The sequence below is a fragment of the Oryctolagus cuniculus genome, chromosome 18 (genome assembly GCF_964237555.1).
Source record: "Oryctolagus cuniculus chromosome 18, mOryCun1.1, whole genome shotgun sequence".
NCBI classification, from domain to species: Eukaryota; Metazoa; Chordata; class Mammalia; order Lagomorpha; family Leporidae; genus Oryctolagus; species Oryctolagus cuniculus.
This window is the reverse complement of record NC_091449.1, coordinates 14,214,546-14,224,324: the sequence shown is the minus strand read 5'-3', so window position 1 is coordinate 14,224,324 and position 9,779 is coordinate 14,214,546.

Below are 9,779 nucleotides of genomic sequence, written 5' to 3'. Positions count from 1 at the left end.
TTGAAAAAAAAAAAAAAAGATCGATTCATTTCTTTGAAGGTCAGAGTTACTCCCCAACTGGCCACAATGGCTCGAGCTGTGCCAATGCAAAGGCAGGAGCCAGGAGCTTCTTCCGGGTCTGCCATGCAGGTGCAGGGGCCCAAGGACTTGGGCTGGGTTCTACTGCTTTCCCAGGCCATAGCAGAGGGCTGGATCAGAAAAGGAGCAGCCGGGACTCGAAGCGGCGCCCGGACTCGAAGCGGCGCCCGTATGGGATGCCTGCCCTTCAGGCCGGGGCTTTAAGCCGCTGCACCACAGCGCCGGCCCCATCAACTCACTCTTTCAACACATGAATTTCAAAGAGAAAGATTGTGTCTGTGTCTCCAAACAAGAAATGCACTCTACACTAGGGTTTTCCAAGGCAAAGGAAAATAGGAGAAAATACAGAGAGACTAAGAAATGCATGGAAATAGGAGTCAAAAACTGAGCTCATTCTGGGGCAAAAAGAATGTTTTGGAACGCCATGCATAACTTTTTCTTCCTACCTATTTTCCCAGGAACTTTCTGAAGACCTCTCATCTGCATAGGTGGATTGCAAACAGTTTTTGCCCAAGTCAATGTTTTAAAATCCATTTCCATGAACTTTTCTAGTACCCTTGTGTCACATGGACATTTAAAATATCTGAACAGTGCAACTCGGAAGCAAGTGGAAAACACAAGCCAAAGACTGCAAGGTTTTCTGTGCCAGCAACACCAGAGTTTCCGGGAGACCCCACTGGCTGCCGTGTTAACTGTATGACAGTCACGGGCATCCAAAAGGATGGGAGAGACGACGGACACTCGCTCACTGCTGGCGGGAGCCCTGCAGCAAACTGTGCTCCTGTTTGCTCCATTGCCAGAAGCCAGCGATCCCGCCAACGGCCAAGCCGGTGCCGGCATGGCTTGGCCTACCACCAAGCAAGCCCTGCACAGCCAACCTCTCGCCCACCCGCCTCGGCCACTTGCTCACTCGACATCAGGACGCGGACCGGCAGTATTTCCGAAGCTGCTGCTTCTCCAGCGTCTGCGCTTGTCTGCCCCTTGCCACCCGCCTGCCCGCCGGCCCGCCCGCCCGCCTGGCTAAAGGATGGCTCCTTTAGAGAAGGAAGCCAACTTGGCATGGTATGAAGTCTTTGATGGACCCTCCCTAAGTCACACCCTAGACCTGATTGACAGATGTGCCGCTTGAAGAGGTGAACCCCAGCCCCTGGCTCCCGGCTCCCCATTGGCACAGCTCTGACCCTTGTGGCCATTTGGGGCGTGAAGCAACGGAAGGCAGACCTTTCTCCCTGTCTCTTCTTCTCACTGTCTGCAGCTCTACCTCTCCAAGAATTCAATAACAACATCCTCAAACAACGATTTATGTTATTTTATTTTACTTTATTTTATTGGAAAGACCAGTGCCCATATGGGCTGTTGGCGATGCAGGCTGGAGGTTGAACCCGCTGTGCTACAGCGCCGGCCCCAATCAATCCAATCTTTAAAAATGAAAAGACAATCATCATTCTGCAAAAACATCCTAAGAAAGCGAGGAGGTGGTATGTTAATTAGCGTGACTGTGGTGGTAACAAGAAAATCAATCTTTTCAAAAAACACTTTTTGGTACAGATGTGTTGATGGATTGGAAAGGCAGAGTTCCAGCCGCGGCCCTGGCTTGCGCGTTGTCTACGATGGCGCCCCCTGGCGCTCCACGGTGGCGGCGACCCCGGACTCTCTGGTGGCAGCTGGGGGCCAAGGTCGCGGCCAGGTCACCAGGCCCACCTGACTGCCCTCAGGAACCCCATAAATCCTCTTCTTTAAGCACTTCAGAAACATCTAAGTTCACCACTACAAAACGTCCACAATCTACAGAAAACCAACCTCCAGGCTGTGATGCCTCCGACCAGCCCAGAGATCTCCCCAAAATCCCAACACGTTTAGTTTTGCAAAGAATGAGGCAGAGGAGTGGTCCCTTCAGGGCTGTCTCCAGGTCGCCGGCAGGGGCTCCTACATGCTTCATTCTTTTTTTCTTCTTTCTTTTTTCTAGGACTGGGAAAATTTGGCCCTTGAAGTCTGGGGGTTCAGATATCTGCTAGTCGTCGGGCTCGTCGTCATCGAACAAGCCGTACGTGCGCACCAGCTCCCCGATGTCATGGGGCAACGAAGCCCAGGGCGCTGAGGAGTCCAGATGGATATTTTGCAGATCGGCGGGCAGCGGGTCTTCGGCAGCCTCGGGGCCATGCGCCTGGGAGCTCTCAGGGCCGTGATCTTCCTGCGAAGGTGCGCTGAGCTCTGAACCTGGTGGTGGTGGGGACTCGCCGGGCTGGCAGGGCTGGCCCTTTCGCTGCAGTTTTCTTTGCTTGGCGCGCTGATTTTTAAACCAGGTCTGGGGAGGAAGGGAGGGAACAGGTTACTCCAGGGGCAAGGACCCCAGGGAGACCCCATGGGCCTCAGAAGCTCGGGGCCCTTGTGGCGTGGGCACGCTGGGCTCAAGCCTCTTTCTCAAACGCTGTGCCGGGCCTGGGAGGGAGCCGCTGGCATCAGGTAAAGGGGAGGGGGCCGGGCAGCCTCTGCCCTGCTCCCAAGCGATCCTCCGCTGCAGAACTTAGAACTTTGCGCGCTAGGCTTTGCACCACAAAGGCTCACGTTCTGGGAGCTCGGTCTCTAAGGACACAGTACTGAGAGGTGCGGAGACCCTCGGAGGGGAGGCCTGGTGGGGTCATTCGGCCATGGGGTCTAAGCAGCCTCAAACTCTTTCAAATAAATAATAAATAAATCTTAAAAAAGAAATTCTGTCTCATTGCCTCTCACACAATACATTTAAAGAAATACACTTTGGAAACGCGCTCCCCGCACACACGTGTTCGCTCCGCCTGGCCTGCGCGGGCGGCCCTTGGCTGGCTCCCGCGCTGGGGCTGGGCGGAGCCATCCACCAGGCATAGTCCTGGCCACCTGCTCACACTTGAACTCTTCTGCCCCAAGGCAGCCTCGAGCGCCAGGGGCAGTCTATCTTGTCAAGGGCCCACCCGCAGGGACTTCGGGACCAGCCCCGCGCCAGCCTCTGCCTGCCAGCTTCGCAGGGACTGCAAAGCGCGTGCATTGGCGACTGCCCTGAGCGGCCAGCACAGCGGTGACCGCAAGCGAGTGAGTGCATGGCACGGAGGGCATAGGGCTCGGGACATACCTTGATCACACACTCATCCAAACATAGCTTTGCCGCTAACTCTTGTATCTTCTCCCAGTCAGGACAGGGGGTCGTTTCGAAAACAGCTTTCAACATCCCCAACTGGTCGGGGGTAAAGTCTGTGCGGCTGCGGCGAGCACACCTGGGCGCTGCAGAGGGAACAGGAACAAAGGGCTTTGGTTTGCTTTCAGAAAGAATCCATTGGCCATCCTGATGCCGGCTTTGGCTCCAGCAGCCACTGCATGCATTTCGGGAGCGAGCCGGTAGACAGCAGCGCTCTCGGGGTCTCTCCTCTTTGCCTGGGTCTCCCAAAGGAATTTTGGAAAATGCACCCTGGAAGGCAGAGCCTGATCTCATGGTCATGCATTTTCGCCGTGAGCTTGAGCTTCACGAGGGGAAGATGTCCTGCTGCCACACACACACACACACACACACACATACATACATACATAAATACAAACCCACACACACAGTAAGACACAGACACAGAAAGTCACACACACATACATACTCATACATACACACCCACACACCCACGACATACATACATACATACATACACACACATACATAAGAACCCACACACTAACACAAAGACAGACACATACAGACACACACAGAAAGATACACACATGTACATACACACATATGCAAACATATATACAAACCCACACACAAAACAAACAAGACACACAGAGACAAACACACACATACATACACATACATACATTCATACACACCCACACCCACACCCTGTGAAGGCAAGTGCCAAGCTCGCAGTTTTCTCCCAGCTCATGGGAAAGACAGAGAGAGAGTCAGAGAGAGAGAAAAACTGCATAGGGCTTTGGAGGAAGCCCTCAGCCATGGAGGGGTTGGAAAGAGATGGAGAAAGAGCCGCAGGCAGAGGAGAAGGAGGCCAGAAGCACATGTGCGTGGTTAGAGTGCAGCCACTGGGGCCGGCCCCTGGGAGGCCTTGCAATGCTGGGTTCCTATCCCAGAGTCCCAGTTGGAGTCCCGGCTGCTCCACTTCCCACCCAGCTCCCTGCAAGTGCACCTGGGAAAGCAGTAGAAGATGGCCCAAGTACTCAGGCCCCCACACCCACATGGGAGACCCAGATGGAGCTCCCGGCTCCTGGCTTTGGATTGCACCAGCCCTTGGCCATTGCAGCTACCCAAGCAAATACACATACAAAGTAAATTTTTTTTCATTTTCAGAAGGCGCCTGGCATTGTGGCAGAGTGGGTAAAACCCACCACTGGCAACACTGGCGTCCCATATGGACACTGGGACAAGGCCCAGCTGCTCCGCTGCCTATGCAGCTCCCTGCTCATGTGCCTAGGGAAGCAGCAGACAACAGCCAAAAGATAGCACCCCTGCACCCATGTGGGAGAGCTTATTTTTATTATAAAACTTGCATTCAAGGATATACTTTCTTTTTTTTTTAAAGAAAAAAAAGGTCTATTCATTTATTTGATGGTCAGAGTTACACAGAGAAAGAAGGAGAGACAGAGAGAGAGAGAGAGAGAGAGACAGAGAGAGAGAGAGTGTTCCATCCACTGGTTCACTCCCCAACTGGCCACAATGACATGAGCTGTGCCAATCCAAAGGCAGGAGCCAGGAGCTTCTTCCCGGTCTCCCATGTGGGTGCAGGGGCCCATCTTTTCCTGCTTTCCCAGGCCATGCCAGAGAGCGGGATCAGAAGAGGAGCAGCCTGGACTTGAACCGGAGCCCATATGGGATGCCTGCACTTCCAGCCAGGGCTTTAACCCACTGCACCACAGCGCCGGCCCCATCAACGAACACTTTAAACAAAACTTTTTAAAAGAGAAAGATTGTATCTGTGTCTCCAGACAAGAAAGGCACTCTACACTAGGTTGTTCCAATGCAAAGGAAAACATGAGAAAATACAGAGAGACTAAGAAATGCATGGAAAAAATGAGTCAAAAAATGGGTTCATTCTGGTGCAAAAAACAATTTTTTGAAAGCCATGCATAACTTTTTCTTTTCTTTTTATATTTAGACGGGCAGAGTTGGACAGTGAGAGAGAAACAGAGAGAAAGGTCTTCCTTCCGTTGGTTCACCCCCGCTCCCCTAATGACCAATACAGCCGGCCTTCGCGCTGTGCCGATCTGAAGCCAGGAGCCAGGTGCTTCCTCCTGGTCTCCCATGCGGGTGCAGGGCCCAAGCACCTGGGCCATCTTCCACTGCCTTCCTGGGCCACAGCAGAGAGCTGGACTGGAAGAGGAGCAACCAGGACTAGGACCCAGCACCTATATGGGATGCCAGCGCCACAGGCAGAAGATTCACTGAGTGAGCCACGGCCACTGTCCCCATCACTTTTGCTTCACCCCTAGTTTCCCACACACTTTGTGAAGACCTCTTATCTGCTTAGGTTTCCAAACAGTTGTTCCCCAATCAAATGGTTTAAAATCAATTTCCACCCTGTGTCACATAAACATTTAAAAGATCTGAACAGTGAAACTGCTAAGCAAATGGAAAACACAGTTTTCAAGACTGGAAGGTTTTCTGTGCAACCAACATCAGAGTTTCTGGGAGACAACAAAGATACTCTACAAAACAACCAAAACCGAAACGCACAGTTCTTTAAAATGAGAAAGGTCAGAAACAGGCAATGAGCATTCAAGAGGAAGCAGAATGGTGTCTAAAACAGTGATGCAGCCCTGTCCCCTCGATGGCTTGGGAAGTGCGTCACAGACCAGAGATTATGGGAGACCCAACTGGCTGCCGTGTTAACTGTATGCCAGTCACGGGCATCCAAAAGGATGGGAGAGACGACGGACACTCACTCACTGCTGGCGGGAGCCCAGTAGCAAACTGTGCTCCTGTTTGCTCCATTGCTATAAGCCAGCGATCCCGCCAACGGCCAACCTGGTGCCGGCATGGCTTGGCCTACCACCAAGCAAGCCCTGCACAGCCAACCTCTCGCCCACCCGCCTCGGCCACTTGCTCACTCGACATCACGACTCGGACCGGCAGTATTTCCGAAGCTGCTTCTTCTCCAGCGTCTGTGTTTGTCTGCCCCCTGCCACCCGGACGGCTCCTTTCTAGAACAGAGCCAACTCCTGAAGGTATTAAGTCACACCCTAGACCAGATTGACAGATTAGCACTTGAAGAGCTTATCAGATACATGGGATTAACAGATGCCAATTTACCTCGGAATCAGCCCTTAAGATGTTCGGATCCGGCTGAAGAGCCCATGAGAGTATTTTAGGCATGGAAAGCCAAGACACTCTGGAAAAAAAAAAAAAAAAAAAAACCTAAATGAAAGATCTCTGCGAGTGAGAGAGATCCCAGTGGAAAGAACATGCCATCAAAGGAGGAGGTACCCTTCTCTGAAGGCAAGAGAGAATTTCCACTTTGACTATGACCTTGTCTAAATAAGATGGGAGTTGGCAAACTCAAAAGGCTTCCCTAACCTAGGCAACTCAATAGCCTAGGGTGATTACTGACCCCAGAAACAAGAGTGTCAATTTCTTAGTCAACAACAGGAGTCACTGTGCACTTCCTCCTCATGTAGGATCTCTGCCCTTAACGTGTTGTAAAATGTGAATTCTTCCTATAACTAGTACTCAAACAGTACTTGACGCTTTGTGTTTCTGTGTGGGTGCAAACAGTTGAAATCTTTACTTACTATATACTATATTGATCTTCTGTATATAAAGATAATTGAAAATGAATCTTGATGTGAATGGAATGGGAGAGGGAGCGGGAGATGGGAGGATTGGATTGCGGGAAGGAGGCAAGTTATGGGGGGAAAAAGCCACGGTAATCTAGAAGCTGTACTTTGGAAATTTAGATTTGTTAAATAAAAGTTAAAAAAAGAAAGAAAGAAAGATCAGTGCCCATATGGGCTGTTGGCGATGCAGGCTGGGGCTTTAACCCGCTGTGCGAAAGAGCCGTCCCCAATAAATAAAATCTTTAAAAACGAAAATACAATCAACTTTCTAAAAAAAAAAATCCGAAGAAAGCGAGGAGGTGGTATGTTAATTAGCGTGACTGTGGTGGTAACAAGAAAATCAATCCTTTTAAAAAACACTTTTTATTACAGATATGTTGATTGATTTGAAAGGCAGAGTTCCAGAGAGGGAGAGAGAGGTCTTGCACTCGCTGTTTCACTCCCCAAATGGCCACAACAGCCAGAGCTGAGCTGTTCCGAAGCCTGGATCCGGAGCTTCTTCTGGGTCTGGGTCTGGGTCTCCCACACACACAGGCCCAGGGCCCTGCCCGAGGACTTGGGCAAATCCTCTACTGCTTCCCAGCCATAGCAGAAAGCTGGATCGGAAGACCGGGGCCCCTACGGGATGCAGGCACTGCAGGCCTCTCTCTCTCTCTCTCTCTCTCTCTCTCTCTCTCTATCACTATCACTATCACTATCACTATCACTATCACTATCTCTCTCTACCTCTCTGTTTCTCTCTCTCTCCTTCTCTTTCTCTATCACTATCACTATCTATCTCTCTCTACCTCTATCTTATCATTAACTATCCCTCTGTAACTCTGCCTTCAAACAAATAAAAAATAAAAAAATATCCCTGCCCAGCGGGAGCCCGAAGGAATCCCTCCCTTGCTCCTGATTGGACAGTAAGAGCAAATGGGCGGACCTGAGGCGCTGAGCGACCTGCGGGAAGCAGAGGCGAGAACTCTGGGAGAACTTGACCTGGAAAGCGGGTCCGGGCGCCCGAGTCTCAGGCCCGTCCCCTCGTGCGTGGCCCAGGGAGGCCTGCTGCCCACCCACCGCCCGAGAGCACGCGGAGGACGGCAGCCCACGAACGTGGCCACCACGCCCTTGCGGCCCTGGATTTCGCGTTGTCTACGATGGCGCCCCCTGGCGCTCCACGGTGGCGGCGACCCCCGACTCTCGGGCAGCGGCTGGGGTCCAAGGTCGCTATGGGGTCCAGGGGCCGCCTAACCGCCATCAGGAACTCCACAAATCCTCTTCTTTAAGCACTTCAGAAGCATATAAGTTCACCGTTACAAAATGTCCACACACTACAGAAAACCAACCTCCAAGCTGTGATAAGCTGTGATGCCCAGAGATCCCCCCAAACTCCCAGCACATTTGCTTTTGTAAAGAACAAGGCAGAGGAGTGGTCCCTCCAGGCCTGTCTCCAGGTCGCCCGCAGGGGCTCCTACAGACTGGTTCATTCCTGCAGGACCAACCAAGCACACACTGCTGTTTAAATGGAAACTTCTTTGTCAAAAAGGCAGAGCGACAGACATAGACAGAGTTGCCAGCATTGGTTCCCTGCCCCCAAGTGCCCACAACTGCCAGGGCCTGGAACTCTCAACCAGGGACCGGGACCCAAGTACTGAGCATCAGCATTGACTCCCAGGGTCCGCCTTAGGTGGCAGCCAGGAATCCAACCCAGGCACTCAGATGGGGAATGCAGGCCCCCTAAGCCGTTTCTGAGGCACTGAGCCAAAGGCCTCCCCCGAAACTTGATTTTACAAATAGTAATATTAATACTAATAACAGACACTACGTTGGAGAGGAGTTTTAGGTTTTCAGGAAATCGAGCAGGTGCACAGTTCTCACACAGCCCTCCTCTGTCACTGATCTCACGTGTGTGACAACGGAAGAACAGAGGAGACACGGGATTGTGCCCCACAGTCCACGGTCAGCATCAGGTGCATGATTTGTGCCGTGCACTTGTGCTGAGGCAGAACGCCAGGTATAGACCCTGACAGCATCCTACAGAACAGCTCCCCCGCTCTGGCAGCTGGCTAGGAGGGGTTGACTGTGTGCAGATGTGCTACCCTAAAGCACAACTCTGGGGCATTGGAGCAAAGACCAGGGCAAGGAGGCCAGTGTTGCCTTCTCCTCTGCAGGTCCTAGGATTCTCACCCAAGAGGTGCCCTCCAGGGCTGGCACTGTGGTGAAGCGGGTAAAGCCACCATCCCACATGGGTGCTACTTTGTGTCCCGGCCGCTGCAGTTCTGATCCAGCTCCCTGCCAATGGCCTGGGAACGCAGCAGAGGACGGCCCAAGTACATAGGCCTCTGAACACCCATGTGGGAGTCCTCAAAGAAGCTCCTGGCTCCTGCTTCTACCTGGGCCAGTGCTGGCCATTGTGGCCATCAGGGAGTGAACCAGCGGATGGAAGACTTCTCCCTTTCTCTCTCTCTCTCTCTCTCTGTAACTCATTCAAATAAGAACGTAAACCTTTTTCTCCCTGGTGAAAGGAGCCCCAGCTCTGTGTGTGATTCCAGCGCCTAGGGGGTTGTGCAGATTGTGCCTCTGTGACCCAGGCCCTGGGCAATCCAGCAGCAGTGGAGAATTTCCCACAGGACCAGTGAGTGAAGTGACTTGGCACAGAGACCCTGGGCCAGTGGCTTCCACAGCAGAGCTGCAGAGCACTCAGAATCAATGAACAGATGCAACGCAGGACAGCCACAGAGGCCTGGGCCACCCCCTCTTGGAGCTCCAGTGGGAGCCGAAAAACTGGTGGAGTAGGTTCCAAAAGTGCTGGGCTCCATGTAGAGCCCCAGGGACTCACCATTCGGGGAGTGACCCACCAGATGGAAGAGCTGTGTCCTCTGTCTCTCCCTTTCTGGAACTACCTTCCAAAGAAATCA